The sequence below is a fragment of the Pelobates fuscus genome, chromosome 3, assembly GCF_036172605.1.
Source record: "Pelobates fuscus isolate aPelFus1 chromosome 3, aPelFus1.pri, whole genome shotgun sequence".
Classification (NCBI taxonomy): domain Eukaryota; kingdom Metazoa; phylum Chordata; class Amphibia; order Anura; family Pelobatidae; genus Pelobates; species Pelobates fuscus.
The window spans coordinates 63,859,430-63,883,974 of record NC_086319.1 but is presented as its reverse complement, the minus strand read 5'-3'; the positions used below and the strand labels follow the sequence as shown (position 1 = coordinate 63,883,974).

Genomic DNA, 24,545 nt, shown 5'->3' with positions numbered 1-24,545 from the left:
AGAAAACACACATCTGTACAATGCAGTAATGCAATATCACAAAAGACAACAAAGTATGGCATTTTATTTTGTATTAAATGACATATGATGTGCAAAAACCAAGATTGTATGATAGACTTTGCCGAACCCCTATCTTGAAAGGTTTCATATAAATTGTAATGTTATGCAATACATGAAATATGTATAGAAATAGTTTTATAGTTCCTATATGATGATAAGTTGGAATCCTTAACAGAATATCCTAGAATTAAATGTTTATCCACTTTTTATATTTTTTGTTTTTTTTTAATTACATTAAAAAACATGTTCACAAATGGTTGCTGACAGGTGATGACAAGCTCCATCACATTTATTATGCATGTGTGAATGAGTATAAGTTTCTGAGTCAGGTAATTGTGGTATCCTATCTTATTGGTATGACTAACCAAGGAAAAAATAATTGACTGCAAATATTGAGTCAGATACAAAGTGAAATAGGTAGAGTGTTTATGAATTATAGTTTTAGTTCTGGAGAATCTATGTGCAGATTATTTAAATTATGGCACCATCAGATGGATGTATTCTCATGAAGTTAGACTTCTGGCAACTTGCATTGTGAGGCTGATAAACAGATAAAACATCTGAAATATTATCACTTTTTATGCTATAGGATAGGGTTTGTATAATCTCTAAGAATAAGGGAGCCTTGGGATGGTGTAGGGCAGGGGTCCTTAAACTCCGACCCCCAGATGTTGCTGAACTACAACTCCCATGATTCTCTGGCTATCTATGTAATTCAAAGAATCATGGGAGTTGTAGTTCAGCAACATCTGGGCGGCCGGAGTTTGAGGACCCCTGGTGTATGGGTTCATGTTAACCTTAAAAAGCTATTTCCACTTTTTTTGCCTTCAATCAGATAGTTAATGAAATCGTAATATTTAATAAGCAGGGGGTTATACTAGTTAACCACCAGGATTTCTGTTTCAGCAGGATTTTTAATTCCTTGGAAAAAAAAAGATTGGAGACCCTAATTAATACTGGAATACTTTTTATGTTTTACAGGTCTTTGTAGAGCCCTCCATTACAAATAATATTCAGAGATGGGGGTGGGGGTGAGAAAGGGGTGAAGAGTGACGTTTAATGTCTTAACAATGTGTTTTCTCTCCCATTATGAAGTTTAGGTGATTATTTTTGCTTTTATTTATTAACCTGTTGGACAAATTCTCAATATCAAAGCCTGGTGCTAGAATCTGCCCCATCATTGTGAAATTCCTAACTATGACAATATATAGGTGTGGATATTAAATATACGTTTAGTATGCACCACAATTCTATTTTTTTTTTCTCTTTACAGATACTTTTATTCACTAAAAGGTGCTGATTCACTTCTACACCTGGATTTGTTTGCATGAGTTTTGCCTTTATTTTACGATATTGAATACGTTTTACTACAGGCTACTGAGTTTTTGGACAATAAATAGATTTTAACAAGAACATTTTTAGCCTGTTAAAGAGACTTTGTATTGGGATAAAATCATGTTATAACCGATTGTACATTTTGTCAGAATATGTGATGATTTGTATTGTTTACTTAGATATGCCCTTACTGTGTCCTTCCCTTTAATTTGTGTACATATTATGAAAAGGTGAAAATCTCAAAGATGGAACTCAGTTTATTTGCTTATTGGTTTTTAAACATTCATTTGTTTTTTGTTTTAAGCTATTTTGCTCTAATGCTGTTTCCATTTGATCAGCCAAGGTGCCAGAGTTTAAGGTGATACATGAGTTTCACGTTTCATGCGTGGCTTGATAAAACCCTTCTTTTTTACAGAGCTTATTTACGCCATATGGCACATAGAGATGTCTCGCGTTATTACATTTTATGGAGCCTGCGCAGTTGTTTTTTGTGCGGTTGATGTCATTGTTCCTATGTACATCTGACATCATTGGGCTTTGGAGCACATTCTGGCTCCTGGTGCTTCAAATGCCATGGCTGACCATTTGGAAATTTAGAAAATTAAATAAGTTTGTGTTCTAATTGTTATAATTAATTAAAGTTAATGGTGTTGCCTATAAACACTGTATAAACATTCATTGTGCCAAACTAATTTAATTGCATTCTACGAAGAAGTAAGCGTAAGTATAGTCAGGGTGTTGCAGTGGATGTGATCTACTTGGATTTTGCCGAGGTGTTTGACATGGTTCCTCACAACAGATTAGTGTTCAAACTAAAATAAATTGGTCTAGATAAAAATTCTTGTTCATGGGCTTAAAGATAGAGTAGAGAGTTGTCATGAATTATCTTGAAATAGTAATTGAAAGGCATGTTTCAGTCTTTGCAGATGACACAACACTCTGTAAAGTGAGCAGGATATTTTGCTGCAGAGTGCTTTAGATAGATTGGGTAACTGGGCACTCAAATGGCAGATGACATTTATTCTACAAAAATGCAAACTTACACACTTTGGGGCAAAGAATGCACAAGCAACTTACACTCCAAATGATAGTGAATTAGGGATCACAACACACATGAAAGATTTGGATATTGTTATAGACAACAAACTAGGCAACAACGTGCAATTTCAATCATCAGCAGTTGCTTATTAATTAAAGGAGGATTCTGGGGAATGAAATATATGTTGCCTCTTTATAATTCACTGTTAATAGCATACTTGAGTATGCTGTGAAATTGTGGGCACTTGTTATAAAGAAGGATATTATAGCACTAGAAAAGTGCAGAGTTGAGTTAAAAAATTAATAAAAGGAATAACATTTTAGTTATGAAGAAAGGTTAACAAATGTATATCTCTTTAGTTTAGAAAAATGCACCTCGGAATAGATATAATAGCTTTATAGAAAAATATTTGGGGTCAATACACACCATTGTCTGGAAATCTATTCATATGCAGAACTATACATAGAACACATTTAGACTGGAAGAAAATAGATTTAGTCTAAGGCAAAATAAAGGGTGTTTTTACAGTAAGAACACTAAAGATGTGTAATTCTCTGCATGAAGATTTAATTTTATCAGAGTTTGTACATTTAGACTGGAAGAAAAGAGATTTAGTCTAAGGCAAAGGAAAGGGTTTTTACAGTAAGAACATGAAAGATGTGTAATTCTCTGCATGAAGCTGTGGTTTTATCCGAGTCTGTACAGATGTATAAACAGGCACAAGATTATTACTTTCAAAAACATAATATTTATGGATATAATTTTTATTTTGTAAGGTAATAGCTTCTTGATCCAAGGAGAGATCTGACTGCCATTCTGGGGTCAAGAAGGAATTTTTTTTTCCTAGTTTAGTTTAAAGGGACACTATAGTCACCTGAACAACTTCAGCTTAATGAGGTTGTTCAGGTGAGAACTATAGCTCCCTGCAGCCTTTCTCATGTAAACACTATATTTTCTGAGAAAATACAGTGTTTACATTGAAAGCTAGGAACACCTCCAGTTGCAGTCACTCAGAGTGAACCAGAGGGACTTCGGAGTTGAAGGAGGCATAATATGCCTCCATCCACTCAGATCTGCTGTCAGCAGAGCACAGGGCAGCACTGTGCACAGCATCCTATGATTCAGTATCTCCTCCCTCTGCATGCAGACACTGAACTTTCCTCATAGAGATTCATTGATTCAATTCATCTCTATGAGTAGATGCTGATTGGCCAGGGCTGTGTTTGAATCATGTTGGCTCTGCCCCTGATCTGCCTCTTTGTCAGTCTCAGCCAATCCTATGGGGAATCACTGTGATTGGATCAGGCTACCACATGTCAGCAGACTGCTTGTTTTTATGAGTCTAACAACATGCAGATTTAAAGCTTCAGACTTGAATACAGTAAGATTTTTACTATATTTATGGAGGCATGAGGGGCCCAGGGGGGCTAGATGGTGGTGTTAACACTATAGGGTCAGGAATACATGTTTGTGTTCCTGACCCTATAGTGATCCTTTACATTTACCAGTTATTCAACCTTGAGTGTGTGGGTCATCTTTATTGCTTTACTTGTATGTTGAGATTTTACCAGTCTCAGGTCTGGCTTGAACACCCTGGGTTGTAATTTGTGGGTAGTGTTTTTTTTTTCCTTCTATTTTTTCAACTTGTGTATAGGTGTGGACATTAAATATACTTTTAATAAAACTACAGTTTTGACAAGAGTCTTTGACAACAACTTTGAGGGAAGTTAGAGTAGAGAAGGTGTGATTAAAATGGTATAAGTCAGTAAGTTGAGCATGTGACTGATACACTTTTTATGAAAGGGCCATGCAAAGACAGCACACAAAGGTGTTATGTAAAGCCAAGCATGAGCGTGTTCTATTATTTTCTATGGACACAGAAGTCACTGATGGATTTACTGGTAGTGCAGATGATGTAGTCTCATCTCCATTCACAGGGAAGCAAGGGGCTCAACGACTTGGGTGGGATTTGAGGGACCATCTGTTCTCAACATGCAAAGCCATGAGGAAGCCCTCAGATGTAGGCACCAAGACTAATCTTCTTAAAGGACCACTATAGGCACCCAGACCACTTCAGCTCAATGAAGTGGTCTGGGTGCCAGGTCCCCCTAGTTTTACTGCTATGTTTACACTTCAGGTTTAATCCAGCCTCTAGTGGCTGTCTCCCTGACAGCCACTAAAGGCTGCTTCCGCAATTTACACGGAGTAAATTGCACTTATTTGACGCTGGACTTCCTCATATAATTTAGGGTTTGCACCAAGAGAAAATTACCATCTAAACTTTACTTAAAACTATTGATTTTTTAAAAGGAGCAGAATACACACTTTTGCTCTAGTAATAAGGTTTATATGAAGATTTTTTTTTAACCTAACGAAGTAGACAATACCTAAACAGGAGAAACTGAGAACAAGTTGTCCTCCATGAGGGTGTGACCAGGTGTTCTGATTTAAAAGCCCAAGGTAAACTTTCATCCATTATTTTATTCAAGCCAATTTGCTCATTCTGTCTGGTAATACGCGTTCCAGCGTAAGTCAAGAGGCCAGAGGAGGCCAACTAACCTTTGTTAGCTCACTTTATGTTGCACTTTTAAGTTTAGTGTTTGATCATGCACCAATTTGATAGTATATTTAGGACTTATGTTATGAATCCTTATTTATGTATTTTAAACTATTATTACAAATGACTGATCAATCTTTCAAACAGTAGAAAACCTGTGTAGAAGAAATTGGCATGTAATTTGTTTCACAGCCAATTGGGTTAATGGCAATTGTTGCATTGAAGCAAGTTTAAATCAACACATTTGGGTATACCAGCAGCACTTCTGTTATTGTATGAGTGGGAGTACTGTCTGAGTATGTGGAGTAGGAGAATTGTATTGAGATGGAGAGTGGATCATTTATTTTATAGTTATGGAAACTGGAGAGATGGACACTGGAAATGGGAATTAGAGATCTGATGCGTTGATAGGAATTCCCCATAAGACAGAGACATGGCAGAGACATGGGAGAGAGCTTTATATTGGGATGATGTGATGAAAAGAGCAAACAATATTTACAAATTATTAATGAAGTACGATGTGACAATTAAGGTTTTGTGGGTTACATCTGTTTTCAACAGAAAATGAAAGAGCAAGGGACTTTGAAAGTAATTGATGAGTTTATGGAGAGGGTAAAATTCTGGTTGCAAAAAAACCCAATTTAAACCAAGTTTATCATTATTCAGTTCTGCTTTATCAAGTTGAAAAGGGGTTTACATGTTACTTTTTTTTATAAACATTGACATGTTTTCTTGTTTAAACTGGTTATATTTGAGAAAGCACATATTTTTTGTAATCTGAATAATATATATTTATTTTACATATTCTCTTCTGCCTTTAAATCTTGATTACCTTAAAGTATTTAGTGAACTAGTGCTCTGTATTCGTTTGTACCACTGATGACTTGAGACGCAATCCAACATGGTGTGATAGTTTGTGAAAGACATAAAGGTGGCTTCCATACTATGTACCCGATATAATGCACAATAGATAAAGTGTGAAAATGATCCAAATAGGGAATCAAATTTGGAACAAATGTGAAACAGTGTTTCCATGTGGCATATTCCTTTGAGTTTGTGTACAACCAAACAATCACAACGTAATACATAGTAATGGTTCACACCGGAAGGAACCCAAAGTAATATCCACATACCACATGAATATCAATAATACCTAGCTTTTATTGATGTGTAATTAAAATTCCATTGACAGGAGGAAAAAATTGATTAGATAAATCAAGCGAGCAGAACCCACAAATGCAGATCAAGGTGTTTAACACCTCAAGTGCGCTTATTTATCAGAATCTGAACAAACTATTGAATAAGCACCCTTGATGCATGAAATGCGTCAAGCACATTTTGTGGTCCGTGTCTATTGGCATACTATAATAGGCTCCTGTCAATTGAATTTTAATTACATGTCAATAAAAGCTATGACTGGTGGATGTGGCTTTACCTCTGGGATCCTTTCATTGCAAAATGTGTACTGGATTCTAAGTTACAATAAATAATGCATTATTTTCATTAAACAAGTTATTTCATTTTAAGCTGTATTTATTTATTTTATTTATTATTGCCATTTATATAGCGCCAACAGATTCCGTAGCGCTTTACAATATTATGAGAGGGGGATTTAACTATAAATAGGACAGTTACAAATAAACTTACAGGAACAATAGGTTGAAGAGGACCCTGCTCAAACGAGCTTACATTCTATAGGAGGTGGGGTGTAAAACACATTAGGACAGGAATTTACAATCAAATAAGGTGGGCTGCCCTTTCGGAGAGGGCAAGAGACAGGTATGTGAGGTGTGAGCTGTAGTGGGGACTTGTCATGTACACTTTAGAGTTTATTTATTTTGGTTGAATTTTATTGTATTTATTATTATACATAGAGCGACAACATATTCCGTAGCACCGTCCTTGTGTACAATTAATACATTTAAGAGACAATTCAAAATTTGAGGAAGATATACAGGACAAGGTGAGGGCTCTATTGCCATGGGAACTTACATTCTAAAAAGTTGTATAGGTTTTGCATTTAAAAACAAAAAACATTTTTGACAGACAATCTGTTCCAATAATCTTATTAAAAGAAGGTATAAATAGTACAGGCCTGACTAAACGACTCACGCCATAGACAAATCATTAGATTTGTGATTTGGAGTTCCATCCATGGTACCAAAAAATGTAAATGATTAATTGGAAAAAAGATCATCGATTGTTACAAGACAGTCACTAAATGCTGATTTTGTTCACAGATCAAGTGAGAAGTGATTAGAGGGGAAAAAGGGAGGAGTTGTAAAAAAAAAATCTATATTAATATACATAAATATATAAAAGTAGATTTTTTTTTACTGGGAAAGAAGGGATGGGCATGAAGTAGCTGTAGATACTAGATCAGATTTCTTATACCCCAAGAATATAATAAATCACATGCATACTTTCTTTGGGGTTATATTGGTGGTTGGGGTTATATCTATTAAATTGTTATTTATTTATTTTAAATTCAGTGTCCCTTTAAGGATTGCATGATATTCCAATATGTCACCCAGTTCAAGGCTTCAACGGCCAAGGACAGCATGGAATGCCATGCTTTCAAAGTACCAACATGATCCCTTCTGGTATCGAGACATTCCAAGTTACATTCAACAACTGGAACTCCCCTCTTTCAACTTTGGCCATACTGACTGATTATTATTATTATTATTATTGCCATTTATACAGCGCCAACAGATTCCGTAGCGCTTTGCAATATTATGAGAGGGGGGATTTAACTATAAATAGGACAATTACAAGCAAACGTACAAGGAACAATAGGTTGAAGGGGACCCTGCTCAAACAAGTTTACAGTCTTTAGGAGGTGGGGTATAAAACACATTAGGACAGGAAATAGCAATAGCAAAAATAGCAACAGCTGGAGGAGAGAGTAAAGTGCTGCCCTTTAGGAGAGACCAAGAGACGGGTACGTGAGATAAAGGTTATCCTGGGAGGCCCAAAGCTTTCCTAAAGAGATGAGTTTTTAGGCACTTCTTAAATGATTGAAGACTAGGGCAGAGTCTGATGGCAGTAGGCAGGCTAATCCATAGGAAGGGAGTCGCCCGCAAGTAGTCCTGCAAGCGTGAGTTGGCCGTACGGGTGCAAACAGCGGACAGGAGAAGGTCACGGGCAGAGCGGAGAGACCGAGAAGGGGCATACCTATGGAACTGTGAAGATATATAAGACGGGCTAGAATAGTTCAGTGCTTTGTAGGTATGGGTTAGCACTTTGAATTGACTCCTATAGGATACAGGAAGCCAATCTAAGGACTGACAGAGGGGTGAGGTGTGATACCAATCAGGAGAGGGTTACAATAATCCATGCAGGAAATTACTAGAGCATGGACAAGCTCCTTGGTAGCATCTTGTGTAAAAAACGGACGGATGAGGGCTATGTTTTTAAGATGGAATCTACAGGATTTGGCAACATACTGGATGTGAGGCTCAAAGGTGAGGCCAGAATCAAGTATGACACCAAGACAGCGTGCTTGCAAGGATGGACTGATGAGCTATGATCAGCACACAAAGTGAGCGCTGCTCAGAGACATTAAAATCACCATGGCTGAACAACAGTGTTTCCCATGTTCTGAAGTATCCATCAAATAGAGGGAGATCCATGTGATCTGAACAAGTATGCCATGCCTCCCACATAATCAGCCAATCACTGCATGGTTGTCAAGGACAGCATGAAGTTCACCCTCTCATGCTGCAATCACACCATACTGAGTACATAGAAAGAGCACTCTGTACTGAGTAAGCAGGGGAAATCCCTCTGCTAATGTAATCAATGACATCAGGTGACAGAAACCTCTGTATTATGGTTAGTGTTGGTGTAAGATTCATGTTGCCATTAGGGATTAAATTATTGTTAGGGTTAGTGTACGGTTAGGGTTTATGTAGGGTAAGGGTTGGGGTTAGTATAAGCTAGTAGACTTGTGCATGGCAAAAAATATATATTTCGGCCAAACCATTTCACCCCAAAACTAAAAATAAATTTGGGGGCAGCTAAATTTTGTACGTATGGCAATTCGGCTGAATTTTCGTAAAAAAAAAAGGCTTTGTAAAATAATTTAAAAAATAAAACAAAAAGGCACAAAAATAAGCAAATCAGTGTACTGTAAAATATATTAATTGTATAGTATGTGTTTTTTTTTCCCTTTACATTGATAGAAATGTTTTTCCACAATTTGGTTCACAGATCAAGTGAGAAAAATTAACCCATATAGAGGAAATTGGAGGAACAGTAAATCTAAATAAATTAACGTATTGTCTATTTATTAAATATATAATATCTAACTATATCAATATAATTTATTTTTATTACTCCTCCTGTTTCCTATTGCTCACTTTCCACTTGATCTGTGAATAAAATAAACAATTATTGACTGTCCTCTAGTCATCAATCATCTTTCTTTCGTATCAGTCGCCTCTTTTATTGGCTCCAAGGGCAAAATTCTGAATTACAAATCAAAGCAAACATGCTTGGCTATCGCACATTTTGTTTGGTTTGTGATTCGGTTATAATTCAGGTTACAGTTTGAGAATTTGACTGATTATCTCATCAGCCCAAATTCAGAATAATTACAGTTTGGAATGAAACGAAATGTATTAATAAGAGTTAGCAGTTGTCTGTGCCTGCAAATTGTGCTTCTGTCCTAACAGTCGAGGTGTATAGGATGACTGAGACATCAACCGTTTGACATCTAAAAACTACACAGTTTGGTGCTATTAACCCATCCAAAACTAGAACCCGGGATATCTGGTGCAAGGGAAAATTGTCCATATTTTAAACTTTGCTGAATACAATAGAGTTTTGCTATATATACTTTTTTATTATTGCAGTTCATACAGATTGGAATTATGTGTCAGACATTTGTATGCATATTCTAGAATATAGATTCCCAAACTACCAGCATACCATGACATATTTAGTCTGAATGTAAATAAACCTGCTTACCTGTCTTTCATGGTAGATGTTAACAAACTACATCTAAATGAGCTCAACGTTTAAAACCAATTATTTTATAACTATTTTGCTTTTAAAAGGAACCTGACCTCGCCCACTTTTGTGGGAGAGGCAGCATTCAGAAGCTACAATAAAAAAGCGATATACCAGGTTTCTCTCAGATGAAGTCTGTTTTCCCATGGTTCAACAGCCAATAACAAGCTAACGCCACTGGTTACTTAAAACTGAAGAGATACTAAGGGCTTATTTATTAAACTTTGAATTGCAGTGAACTCAAAGCCGAATTCCAAAATTTTGGCTAAAATACCCAAGTTATAGCCAACTACGGTGTAACTGGAAATTCTTCCTTAATAGTGCTATTCAAATTTCCCTTCACAATTAATTTCAATTTCGAATTATGTAAAAAAGGCCCCAAGTTCCAAAAATTAGAACTTTGGATCCCTCATATTATGCTTGTGATACAAGTGTTGTAACAAGGCTAGACAGATCATTCCTTAAATTTAATGTAATTGTTGCATTCCCTACTCATTCCATTGGAGCTTCTCCTTTTGATAAGCTTTGGAGTGTTGAGGAGGCAAAGATAGGTCCAGTTCTTGGTGGTCTGCGGGAAAAGCAGGGAATCTTTTACACTGATACATAATCTCTTTTACCTGCTCTCATGTATGTTTTTCTCAAACACAGACGCAAGTAAGGAAAAGGTATTCAACCAGGTACTAGAGTGCGAAGCACTAGTATTTTGATGCATCGGAGCTCTGTGGGGGAGGTCTGCTAGTCCCCAATATAAATCTAGAAGTATAGAGCCACAGTGCAGGGTGAAGAGTAAGGTATTTTAATTATGGTCCAAGAGACATAACAATGTTACAATGTTTCGGCTGCGAGGCTCTATACTTCTGCTAGTAAGGAAAAGAGATCTGTGTGCAGCTGGGTATAGATTTCTCAGGCAAAGGGAGGCATCATTCTGAAGCAAAATACTAAATACATTGTAATTCATTAAGGCAAACTATACATCACCACTCAACATTTAGCACTTTGCATCCATAATAGCGCCTTATCTGTCTTGAAAAATCTCTACAATTATCTCCTACTACTTCTCCAACTACCCTGCATCCCATTTAAAGCAGTAATATTCTGCTTAAAAATATATGTGCCAAGCTGGACTCACGCATCTTGTATGAGCTCTGAAGTATACGCTCATAAACACAGCTTTTTTACCCCCCTCAATGACCCTTATTAAATTTGGGGTGCTCCTGAACCCATCTGGATGACATTGAAGCGTCTGATGCCCACGGAGGTCCACGTTTTCGACGCACTGAGAGCAGGCTTGGTGGCCTGATGAGTCCGGAGGAATGGAGAAGTGGTTATATCTCCGCTCCTGACCGGCGCTGCCGATTGGTGCCCCATTCCCCCCCCCCCGGACCGGTGGGGATGATCCCGGTCTACCCTCTAGAGCAGGGATGTCGAACATGCGGCCCCCCAGATGTTGCTGAACTACAACTCCCATGATTCCCTGGCTATCTGTTTCATTGAAAGAATCATGGGAGTTGTAGTTCAGCAACATCTGGGGGGCCGCATTTTCGACATCCCTGCTCTAGAGACTTTCCCGCACTGCCGAGTGCATGTGGCGTACATGCTGAACACACAACTGATATTTAAGCATGTACAAAATGGCGGACAAGGTAGTAGAAGTTTACTTGTTCCTCACCAACCCCGTGTATACAAGATTCTGGTTGTATGAAAGCAATACACTTTGCATCCCCGGAAAGAAAAAAAATTCCATGTGGGTGCTGTTTTCAGAGAGGCAGAGAGACTCTTGTATAATGTATATACTATTATACTGTCCATCTCTACATTATACAGGAGACTGTGAGTTAGATTTGTGCTCAGCAACAAAAAAAAAAATGGTTTATCCAAATAGATTTTCTCAAAAAAACATTTTGATTTAGATTAACCAAATTTTGTCCATGTAGCATTTTGGTTTAGACAAGTTTCATCTATGAGATTGTTTCAGGAAAACAATTTGGACAAGCCAAAATGTGGGTTACGGAGAGGATCCAGCTGTTTACTACAATGAAATCTAGTGACAGGGCACTATTGTTGCTGACTCACTAGCACAATACCTGTGGGATCTGTCACTGGTCCCCCCATTGCCTAACCCACGAGCAACAGGTGGGGCAGAACTGCAATGTATTTAGCGTAAGGCTGACAAGGCATTTGTCTTGGGCTGCACTTTCAGCGGATGGCAAAAAATGCCCTGGCAGATGCCTTGTCAGCCTCTTGTCCTAGGGGGCCCAAGAGCTGGCCTCCCCCACCTTCCCTCAAGGAAGGCAACTGCTCAGGTTGTAGGTGGGCGGCGAGAGAGCACTCTCTCCTGAGCTGTTCCTGCTCAGTTCCCTCATGCACCCCACAGTGATGTCAGAGTTGGGATTTGACATGACTCCAACCCTTGCATCACTAAGCGGTGCACGAGGAAGCCAAGCAGGGAGATCAGAGCTCCCTCGCCACCTTCCTTGCCTGCCCTCCCAGCAGCCCCACTGGACCCCAAGGAAATAGAGACTCCATGTCAGCACTTCCCCCAGTAGGGAGTCTGGGTGGAGTGAAAAAAAAAAGAATAAATTGTGAGTGTGTCACTATCAGTATGTATGTGTCTGTGAGTGAGTGTGTATGTATATGTGTCTTAGTGTGTGTGTGTTTGTCAGTGAGAGTGTGTGTTTGTCAGTGAGAGTGTATGTGTTTGTCTGTCACTGAGTGTGTGTGTGTGTGTGTGTGTGTTTGTGTGTATGTGTCTGTATGTCACTAAGTGTGTGTTTGGCTGTGAGAGTGTATGTGTGTGTCTGTCACTGAATGTGTGTGTGTATGTCAGTGACAGTGTATGCGTGTGTCTGTCACTGAGTGTATGTGTGTGTGTGTGGGTGTGTGTTTGTCAGTGAGAGTGTATGTGTGTGTCTATCACTGAGTGTGTGTGTTTGTCAGTGAGAGTGTATGTGTGTTTGTCAGTGAGAGTGTATGTGTGTGTCTGTCACTGAGTGTGTGTGTATGTTGGTCAGTGAGAGTGTATGTGTGTGTCTGTCTGTCACTGAGTGTGTGTGTGTTTGTCAGTGAGAGTGTATGTGTGTTTGTCAGTGAATGTGCATGTCTGTCATTGAATGTGTATGTCTGCCACTAAATGTGTGTGTCCTTCAGTGAATGTGTATGTGTGTGTCTGTTAGTGAATGTGTATCTGTGTCTGTCAGTGTGTGTGTCTGTCAGTGAATGTGTGTCTGTCAGTGAGTGTGTATGTGTGTCTGTTAGTACGTGTATGTGTGTCTCTTAGTGTGTTTGTCTGACTGGTTGTGTGTCTAACACTGACTCATTGTGTGTGTGTGTGTGTGTGTGTGTGTGTGTGTGTCTGTCAGTGAGTGTGTATGCATTCCTGTCAGTGTGTGTGTTGGGGGTGACTGAGTTTCATCATGACTAGGGCAGCACAAACCAAAATACACCACTGGGGTGGAAACTAAATAATTGGGGGTTCAACAGGTCACTGTCCACTCCATGCCTCCAACTATGGCCACAGGGTGGAACACTATTAAAAATATATATGAGGGGCTTTGTTTAGACTCACCCAGCCCATGGGGCAGTGGGTGTGAGCTAATAAAATAGCATGGAGGCCATCCCATTGTGCACCCCATCCCCCAGGCATCACAGTTATTACAGAGATGGGGAGAGCATCCCATTGTCACAACCAGCCCCTACCCATAGTCAGTGGATGGTGGCTATTTAAAAATATAAAGTAGTGGTTTGGACGGCCCATGGGTGAGATATTAATAGCAGATGGGGTGGATATGCCATTGTCCACCCCAAACAAACTTTAGACCCCATTCCTAAATTGGCTATGGGTCCAAGAGCCACTAGACACCCCACCTAAATAAAAAATAAGCCTCATATCTCCCTCTCCATAATAATAGTAAAAGGGATGGTAAATCTACATCCTGTAAACCCAAATCATACTTGCCTTCAAAACTCTCCTTTTCATCAGCAAAAAAAAAGAAATTAAAAACCATAATAACCCGATGTTACTATAGAAACAAAAAATACCCGTGCAACAAGAAAATGCACCAAAAAAGAAAAAAAATGCGCCATGAAAAAAGTCCATTATTTAGTTTATGCTCCACCCAATGTCCACGGATAGCAACATGACCCCACACCCTCCAGTAGTTTGCAATACCTGCCCAGTTGCTTGATTTCATCACAATTTAGGAGCCACTGGCTGCTAGCTGTTTAGTTTATACACCCCCTCCCATGATATGTGGGTGGGGGCATAATGAAGGTATACAAACCTTCTTTAAATACATTTTTGGACAAATCTCTGAATCACAAAACAATTGAAATTACTCACCCATTTCTTTTTTATTTGTTTTGTGAAAGATACATTTGGTGTTCAAAGATTAATTTTGATAAAGATTACTTTTGACACCCAAAGTATAAGCCTCTCTATATATGGGAGTGTATTGAGAGCATGATGCAACACCAGCTTATTGTTGCCTTTATATTAAAATAGCATGTACTGTATGCTACAAAATTGATATATTTGCCTTTTATGGGCTAATTGTTTTCTGAACATACAGATTTGTTCATGATACTGAAAATAGTCTCTTATACACCACCACTATACAATATTTTTGCGAAAGATATACAAAAAAAAAACATTTAAAAAAATTATCAGAAATATCTGCAAATGTATTCTAAATCTGTATGTTTTAAATATTCTAAAAATGAAATATTGGAAGAATTCTGTAGAGAATGGGTTAAAAGATGTAGAGAATATATGGAATACCTTTAGCCAACTGAAAAGCATACTGAAAAGAATTAAAAGTTTCTGAGAGGTAAGACACTAAAGTTTGGTAAGTAGAAATTATAACAAATAAGGTTGCAATTTTAAAGATTTAACAAAATACAACAGGCAAGCAAAGGATTATAATGTAACGGTATAAAAAAATATTGCAGAACAACCTACAGTAACATCTTCATATTTTAGCCAATAGTTACTTTGCAAAAAGACTATAAAATCAATAAAGTTAAGAGACAAGAATTTGTAAGCAGAGGAAAAGATGTGAAATATTGGAAAATGGGAAAATTAAAATTATAATTATTACTGTAGAGGTGAATTTAATAAGGGATATTGATTTATAATGTAAGAAAAATCATTGTCACTGAAACGATGGATATTGTATTAACAATGTAAGAAATTATATATAAACAACATCTGATGTATTGTTTCTCAGAAAACCGATCACCTGCTGTCACTAGAAAGTAAATAGTTTAAAGATGTGAGCAATTATTAGATGTGTAGGTTTCCTTGTCAAAGGCTGTTACATTGTAGACAAGCTGGATATGGGAAGGTGGGGAGGAGGGAGGGAGGCATTTCAGCTGATGACAATGCAAAGAACACAAACACGCCTTGGCTTCCTTGCTTCAGCAGCAGCAAAGCAGCCTGGCTGGGTTTACTCTACCGTAGTTTACATGGAGGAAGGGGGGGGCGAGGAAGGCTGCCCTTGAAAAGCCATCCTAAGGGCTATCAGCGGGGACCATATAATCTCCTCGGGGAAAGGCTTGGGTATTGAGAAACTCTGCAACATTTTAAAGAATGCTGGAATGAATATCAATATTCCGAGACACCCCACCCCCTCCAACACTTCATACTGGCAAATCATGTTAGAGGTTGCAGACAGTGCAACCTGAAGATGAAGCTGCAGCAGCTCCCTCTATCCCCTCATCCGCCCTGTCAGCTTAAATGATTAGCCCCTGCTACATTCCTAATGAGATTTACCGGAGAAAGAATTACTAGAGGCACAGAGATTTACCCACATTTCTGCATTTCGACCTTCACACGTTTGTCCCTTCAGCATCACAACCACACACACCATATTCAGCAATCAGCTACTTAACCCCTTAATGACTCATGATGGAAATGTTCCGCCATGCTGGCCTTTTACTTCTGAAGCTGTGTCCTTAAGGGGTTAATATCTCACCACAATATGTAAGAATAAAAGAAAGCCGGTGACAATCCACGTTTTCAGAATTAGAATGATAGGAAATTCCGAGTGCTGTGTTACATTATAGACAGAGGCAGACGGCATCACAGATGGTCGATGATGTCTCTTTTCAGTGATTAAAGGATGCTACAATGTATATGTTTCACCCAAAGGATGGTAGACAGGATGACAGTGACTGTACGGTACAAGGACAGCAGGCTGACATGTAAATTATAGGGGATGTAGGTGGACATCCTCTGTTATAAGCCACATGTAGAGGCTGTGAGAAATAAAATCCCATCAGCATCAGAAAGGGCCTGCAGTACTGAGCAACGCATCATCGCACACCAGCCTTGCCTTCTGCTCTCAATATGCTTTGTTCTATAGCCAGTGGACGAGAGCATGCATGTCATTAATCTTACCTCACTGGGGACAGCAGGTGATGATGATGGGGAGTCCTGGTGTGTACAAGCTGGTGGTTGCTTCTATCAAAGAGCACGCCTGTTGTGTGTACCGTGTGTGATGACGACTGTGCACATGTTGTAGGAGTGCAGGGTTAAGAAGAAGAATGGGTGGGTGGAGACTCTGTGTCTAGGAGGGGACCCACCTCCACTACAAGCCTTGGCAAGCTTAGATTTGTCATCCTGGATCCCACAGGAGTCAAAGCATCAGACAGATTTGAAATGCTAAAAAGCTAGTGGAGTTATCAGACAGGATAAAATTGCTGGTAAAGATAGAGACTAAACATATTCTAAACAGGAAACTAACTGTGATTTAATAGTATTATACAGTTTAAACCCAGCTGGCAGTTACTTGGTGGCTGGGTGCGATATGAGTTGTCACACCCAGCATTCTCTGGTGATGGAAATTAGGGCAATTAGCCTAGTGCATAGGGCCCGTGGATGGCTGAGAGCGGTAGAAGTTGTTCAAGTCAAGTTAGCAGGTATATTCTAAATGCTGGTCAAACTATAACACACTGACAGAGTTAATCACTAAACAGATAATTAAACATGAATTTCACATTTAAGGCTAGAGTCGCTGAATGGAAAGTAAAACTGACTTTAAGGGGATTATTTACTAAAGTTAGAATTCAAGGTAAAATTGTGTAAATTTCAAAATTTCAGCTACTCTGTCCTTAAATTCGAAATTCACTTTGGATAGTTTCCTTACTGATGGCTGAGAATAATGGGATTTGGCCCATGCAAAATGCCAGCAATGGTGAATGGAAGCGTTACCATGCAGTAAATAAGCCTTGAGACAGTTGGGGGCTACCCATGTAGATGGTCACTTAATTGATGGCTGTAAATAATAGGAGTTAGCAGAGTCTTGGTGGGAGTATTGGGGGTGGTGACAGGGGCTGGACCCCCTGTGGGGCCTTTAAAATGTTGGCACCATTTTATTGTTAGCCCAGAGTCCGCTGTAATACTGAGAAAGAAATGACACCTCCAGTTATATAACAGAGTGACAGTGACACTTTAGTGTATCGTATTTGGAGGTAATTATAAAGTATGGTGTTGGGATATTGCTGTGGGTATAGTATGCTGTGGGTTGAAGGATTAATAGCATGACTTGGGGAATACAGGGCTACCAGATTTTGGAAATAAAAAAACGGGAAACCCATTAGTCAAGGAGGCGAAGCAGGATGAGTTGCAGCGAGATCGGTGCAGCGCTGAAAAGAAGGTGAGAAAAAACACGGGGGCAGGAGACCTAAACATCATTTTTATAACTATAGTGTCAGAAATACATGTTTGTATTCCAGACACTAGAATGTCCCTATAAGCAAATTAAAGGAACATTTTGGTCACCATAACAACTTCATCGTAATTATTATTATTATGTTATTTATATAGCGCCATCAAATTCCACAGCACTTTACAATAGGTGGACAAACAGACATGTAGTTGTAACCAGACAAGTTGGACACACAGGAACAGAGGGGTTGAGGGCCCTGCTCAATGAGCTTACTTATTATTTATTTATTTATTTATTAAAAATTCTTAAGAAACGCAGTCTTGTTACCCATAGGGTCTCGATGCGCATACCAGCAATAAAAACAGATAAAACAATATCCAGCAAACAACAGCATTAAAATCAGGTGCATTTAAAACCAGGGTTAAAATTTTCATGTAATCCCGTACGCCTGAGCAAATAAGACTGTTTTTAAGCTCCGGCGGAACTTCAGTAGATCATTCTCAAGTCTTAATGTCAGGGGCAGGGAGTTCCAAAGTTGCGCTCCCTGAACATCACTCGTCCTCCCTCCGCACTTTTTCTTTTTGAAATTTGGAATCTTCAATAAGTCCAAATCAGCCGATCTCAAGGATCGACTGGGAGCATAGCGTGTGAATTTATCCTTCAGATAGTCTGGTCCCATGCCATGGATAGCCTTGTATACCAAACAACCAGTTTTAAACAGAACCCGTTCACGAACGGGCAGCCAGTGCAAGGCTCTTAATGATGGAGTGATATGGTCATTGCGGGCCACACCCGTAAGTAGCCTTGCAGCTGCGTTCTGTATCAACTGGAGCTTGTGTATGATGTTCTGGGGCAGTCCAAGGTACAGAGCATTGCAGTAGTCCAATCGACTACCGATGATGGCGTTGACCACCGAGATTTGATCGGAGGGGGCAATGAATCTAAAAGTAGACCTCAGAAGTTTCAGGTGGTAGTGGCAAGAACTTACCACCTGATTAATCTGGGGCTTCAGTGTCAACCTGGAGTCGAGGATGACTCCCAGATCTCTGACCTTGGCGGCAGGACTCAGAGATGGAGAAAATGAGTCCGGCCATGAGGGAAAGATACTATTCACCTCCTGGTTACTGAAGATGATACATTCAGTTTTGGAGCCATTGAGTTTTAGATAATTGGCTCCCATCCACGACTGGATATCCTGTAGGCAGGAGGAAAGATTGATTTGATCCTCCTTTTTCTTGGCCAGGCGAAAGTACAACTGGGTATCGTCGGCATAGATATGATAGGGAAGCATGTGGCGGCGGATGATATGGGTCAGTGGCCTCATATAGATGTTAAACAGGATTGGAGATAAAGCCGAACCCTGGGGGACTCCACACGACAGGGCGATGTTAGAGGAGTAAAATGTTCCCAATTTTACCCTTTGAACCCTGTCGTGGAGAAATGAGGTCACCCAAGCCAGGGCCCTGTCATCCACACCAGCCACAGTGAGTAGCCTCTCTATCAATCTATCATGGTCGATGGTGTCAAAGGCCGCCGATAAATCCAGGAGTACCAGGGCAATTTCCTCCCCACTGTCCAAGGCCCACAGGAGATCGTCGTGGACTTTAACCAGGGCAGTCTCTGTCCCTCTGCCAGTTCGAAATCCTGATTGGAAGTCATCCAGAATGTGATTAGACTCTAGGTGATGCTGAATTTGCCAAACCGCCGCTCTCTCGATGATCTTGGCCAAAAAAGGCAAGGTTGAAATAGGTTGATTGTTGCTCAACTCGGAGCGTGGCACAGTTGGTTTCTTCAGCAGTGGGATAACCACAGCCTGCTTCAGAATGCCAGGAACAACTCCGGTGGCAAATGACATACTAACAATGTCTGCAATATAGGGGGCCAAAACATCCTACATCCTTACATGCTTACATGCTAGAGGGAGTGGGGTAACATGACACAAAAGGTAAGGATAGTATCAGTCGGGAGCTATTAACAGTTTAAGTGATACACTTTTATGAAGAAGTGGGTTTTTAATGATTTTTTGAAGGAGTGGAGACTGTGTAAACATCTAACGGAGGAGGGAAGCGAGTTCCGCAGGAACGGTGCAGCCCTCGAGAAATCTTGCAGGCGAGCATCAAAGGTGGGAGTACGGACAGAAGATAGACGTAAGTCTTCAGCAGATCGTAAGGGCCTAGACGGGACATACTTGTGTATAAGGGAGGATAGATAGGTGGGAGCAGCATTATGTAGAGATTTGAAAGCAAGTATCAGAATTTTGAATTGAGCTCTATATCTTATAGGAAGCCAATGTAGGGACTGACAGAAAGGTGAGGCGTGGGCGGTGCGGGCGGACAGGAAGATGAGCCTCGCCCCCGCATTAATTATAGACTGTAACGGCGCACGTTGGGAGCACGTAAGACCACTAATGAAGATGTAATCATGCCAGGAGGTCCTTGGGTGCTCTCTTTCCTTTAATAGGTTAAACCGCTCTCAAATGGTTTAACCCCAATGGCTGCCTCCTTTCTGGGTTGTCCAGAAGTATTTGGTTTCTGATTTTTGGTTTCAGGAAGCACAGATTGATGCCAGGCACATGTGTCATTGATTGGCTGATGCTCTAAGCCAATCAGCAGCTCCCTATTCATAATTTTTTTTTACCTTTTCATAAATGGGGAGTTACTGATTGGCTTAGAATACCAGCTGACCACTCTAGCCACTATAGCACTCGGTTCTTCCTGAAAATCAGTTAATAAAAGTGAACACATTAAGATTGATATTTTTTTTTTACCTGGGGAGATGAGAGGGTGCAAAGTCTGCCTGCCAGACACAGGTACCTAAACCTTATGATTTGGTGTCCAGGATGAAGTGAAGGCATCACTTCACTTGTCTTCCAAGTTGTCCTTCCTGCTCCAATCTATTTTTCTTGTCCTTCTTCTGACATTGTCTTATTTTTCATCTGACACTGTCTTCTCTATTCCATTGGCTCCTTCCTCTTTCTGCTCCTTCAACTCTGGCTCCCTTTGCTCCCTTCTGCTCCTTTCTTCTCCGCTCTGCCCTCTCTGCCTTTTCTGCTCCTTTTTTGTCCCTTCTGCTCCTTTCTTCTCCTTTCTGCCCCTTCCTCTCATTTCTGTCATTCCTGCTATTTTCTGTCATTCCTGCTCTTTTCTGTCACTTCTGCCCCTTTCTGCCCTTTCAGCTTATTTTTTTGCCGATTCAGCTCCATTCTGCCCATTTATGTCCCTCCAGCTCCTTCTGCCCCTTCAGCTCCTTTCTACCCCTTCTACTCATTTCTGCTCTCTCTGCCCCTTCTGATCCTTCCTACCCATTCCGCCCTTTCTGCCCCTTATGCATATTTACCTTAATGCTCCTTTCTGCTCCTTCTCCATCTCGGCACCGCAGGCAGGAGCGGAGGGGTATGCAGACTGCTGCATACATTTTGTGCCAGCATGTTAGGAGCCTGTAGGTCTCTAATAAGTTTGGGCTGCCACAAGGAAACTGTGAGTATGAAAACTGGGACATTTGTGTTTCCCGAGAAACTTTCTTGGGATGCTGGGACACATGAATGAAAATCGGAACTATACCAGTAAAACCAGGACGTCTGGTCACCCTGGGTTAATATATCATTTGTGGAGTTTAAAACGCTCATATAAAACTCTGAATTTTGTCACAATATGATTTATAAAACACTTTAAATTCTTGTGTTAGACTTAGGGATGGTAAAGGGTGAAATTTTATAAGGAAGAACCATACATTTTATCCTTGGACTGAAGCCCTTTTTTTTTTTTTTACCAATTAGAAACACCTCTGAGAATTACTCTTGAGACTGACTGTTAACTGTGTGGACAGGGCCGCCATCAGAAGGGTACAGCCAATACCAGTGACTGAACTACCGCCAGTGCAGCCTATGCGGCCGCATCAGGGCCCACACCCTCAGGGGGTCCATCGGGTTGCCCGTGCTGTTAGGGTGACCCTATGGGTATTTCTGAAAAGGGGCCCTTTAAGAGCCTGACTGTGCCCCTTTCACATCGGCATGTGGAAGGAAGTGAGATCACATCTCTTCCTTCCAGCTACAGGATAGCTGTGCAGAAAGGAGAGGAGCCACAGCAGGAGTGGAAGGAGGCAGCACAAGACGAAGGGGAGAAGCCCAGCTCCAAACCCAAACTCCATTCAGACTGAGTCAGCAGAAGGACCACAGGTAACTATGCTGCGTTTGTTGAAGCATTTAAGCGTATGTTTGACTCACCCGGTAAGAAGGCCAATGCGGCCAGGTCTCTTCTTAGGCTTAAGCAAAAAAACAGAACCAGAACTGGTGGAATATGCCCTTGAGTTTAGATCTCTAGCTTCTGAAGTTGCTTGGAACAATCAAGCTTTCGTTGATGTGTTCCTTAACGGTCTATCAGATGCTATTTTAAATTAAATAGCCACTAGAGATCATCCAGAGAACTTAGAAGAAATTATATCATTTATTTCTCGCATTGATGAGAGAATGAGATACAGGCAAAACACCCGAGATAGGTACAGAAGAAATCCTATTCGTATGGCTCCTGTATTTAGTAATATTAATCCTGACTCCATGGCACCTGCTTTACATGAACCTATACAAGTAGGTGTGTGACAAAATGGCTTTTGTCACTGGGTCTGCATGTTACAAACTGCCCTACCCCCCTATCGCTTGGAGGAGCCGGATTGCTAGCCTCTTACCCTGGGATGCTGGCCCATTAAGTCATGGGGTCTTAAGGCACTTGGGACAGAGCCCTCTGTCTCTGGATCACATCATTCGCCTTACTTGCTTGGATTGTACATTTCCCCTGTTACACTCGTATGTGGGTTTGTGCAGTTTAACTTCCATTACAGCTGGTGAACTTAAACTTTACTCGACGTTATTGAGAACTGTGTTCGTGGGATCTGAGCGCTATTCGCCTATAATATGCGCTCAGATCCAAGCTATCTGGGGGTGTGTGAAACATGGGGACTTCGTTCAGCGAAACATGAGTTTTTGATTTTAATACAGTTTTGTTAAAAGGTAAAAAGCACATGTTTCTCTCTGCCCGGAGATAATTAGGTTCTCTGCAACCACTTAAGTTAATTATCTCCAGGATAGAGAGGAGGGGTAAGTTAATTATCTCCAGGATACAGAGGAGGGGTTACACTCTTCCTGTGGGTGTGTATAAGAATTGTACTGTATACTGATTGGTTCTGCATATTTTGTTACAGTCTTCCACAAGGTCCCATGTGGGAGTTCCCTTGCTGGGAGACCATCATAAAAGGGCTGAGTTTGGCCATCAATAAACACATTCGTTTTACCCCTTCATGAAATCTCGACTCATGTTTGGGGGAATTGGGAGCTATAATCACTACTTCACTCTTTTCAGCTTGGATTTCGGGAGACGCTACAAGGATCAGCGCTGCACGGATAGCAGGATCCTTTACAAGGTGTGACTAGATTAAGTGAGGTTGAACGACAATACAGATGAAGGGAGGGACTGTGTCTGTATTGCGGACAAAGGGGACATCTCCGCCTAAATTGCCCCAACAGGCCGGAAAACTCCAGCACCTAAATCCTTCTGGGGGACAGGCCTTGGGTGTTTCTTCTTTGTCCTCCGGAATGAAACATAAAGATCAAAGGCTTCTAATTAACATAATCCTAACCTGGGATAACAATAAAGTCAATACCATGGCTTTGATACATGGTAGACCACTCCAAGTACCCATAATTACACATGAGTCCATACCATTTCTACTAATGGTGGATGTGTTACATTCACCTTATTAATGTTCCTACTATGTCTCCCTTGTCTACAGAGATACCGGAACAGTATATAATAGTGAAAGAAGTCTTTGATAAAGGTAAAGCTGAATTGTTGCCACCTCATAGGACATATGATTGTGTCATTGACCTACTTCCTGGAACCATGCCTCCTAGAGGCACAGTATACCCTCTGTCTGCCAAAGACAATATGGTTAGAAGAGTATATCAAGGAAAACCTGAAAAGGGGTTTTATTAGAAGATCTTTTTCACCAGAAGGGGCAGGGTTTTTCTTTGTGTCTAAAAAGGAGGGTGATCTCAGGCCTTGCATTGACCAAGGATTAAACAGGATTACTGTACGTAATGCCTATTGAATATCTCTTATTACTGAATTGTTTGATAGGTTGAAGGGAGACAAAATATTTACTAAACTTGACTTAAGAGGAGCTTATAATCTTGTAAGGATTTGTAAAGATGATGAGTGGAAGACAGCTTTTAACACCAGATATGGGCATTGCCTTTCAGTTTGTGTAATGCCCAGCTGATGTGTTGAGAGATGAAATGATTGTGTATCTTGACAATATTTTTAAATACTCTAAGGATAAAGAAACACATCACAAACAAGTTAGAAAGGTATTGACTTGACTGTTACAACATGGTTTATATTGTAACTTAGAGAAATGTCTTTTTGACCAGTCTGAAATTGGTTTCCTGGGTTATGTAATTTCCGGTAAAGGATTCGCTATCGACCCCAAAAAATTGGATTCCATTCTCAATTGGCCACTACCTATTGGGCTAAAAGCCATTCAAACATTCATTGGTTTATCTAATTACTAAAGACCAGGCTTCCCCAAACTCCGGCCCTCCAGATGTTGCTGAACTACAACTCCCATGATTCTGAATGAATGAAATAGATAGGCTGAGAATCATGGGAGTTCAGCAACAGCTGGAGGGTCGGAGTTTGGGGAAGCCTGCTATAGACGATTCATCAAAGTTTTTCATCTATTGTCGCTCCCATAACAAATCTGACGAAAAAAGGTATAAATCCCCAATAATGGTCTCCTGAAGCTATTGAAGCTTTTTAAACACTTAAAACCTCTTTCTCTTCTGTTCCTATACTTGTCTACCCTGACCTTAACTTTCCTT

At 40.2% G+C, this 24,545-nt stretch overlaps 1 protein-coding gene across 1 annotated transcript in view; it reads right to left on the bottom strand.

Moving 5' to 3' along the window:
• Window positions 1-16,518, bottom strand: part of SLC6A15 (solute carrier family 6 member 15) — a 76,525-nt gene extending 60,007 nt beyond the window's left edge. The window contains exon 1 of the mRNA XM_063447132.1: window positions 16,405-16,518. The gene's annotated coding sequence lies outside the window, so the exon portion shown is untranslated. The remainder of the gene's footprint in view (window positions 1-16,404) is intronic.
• Window positions 16,519-24,545: the final 8,027 nt, after the last annotated feature.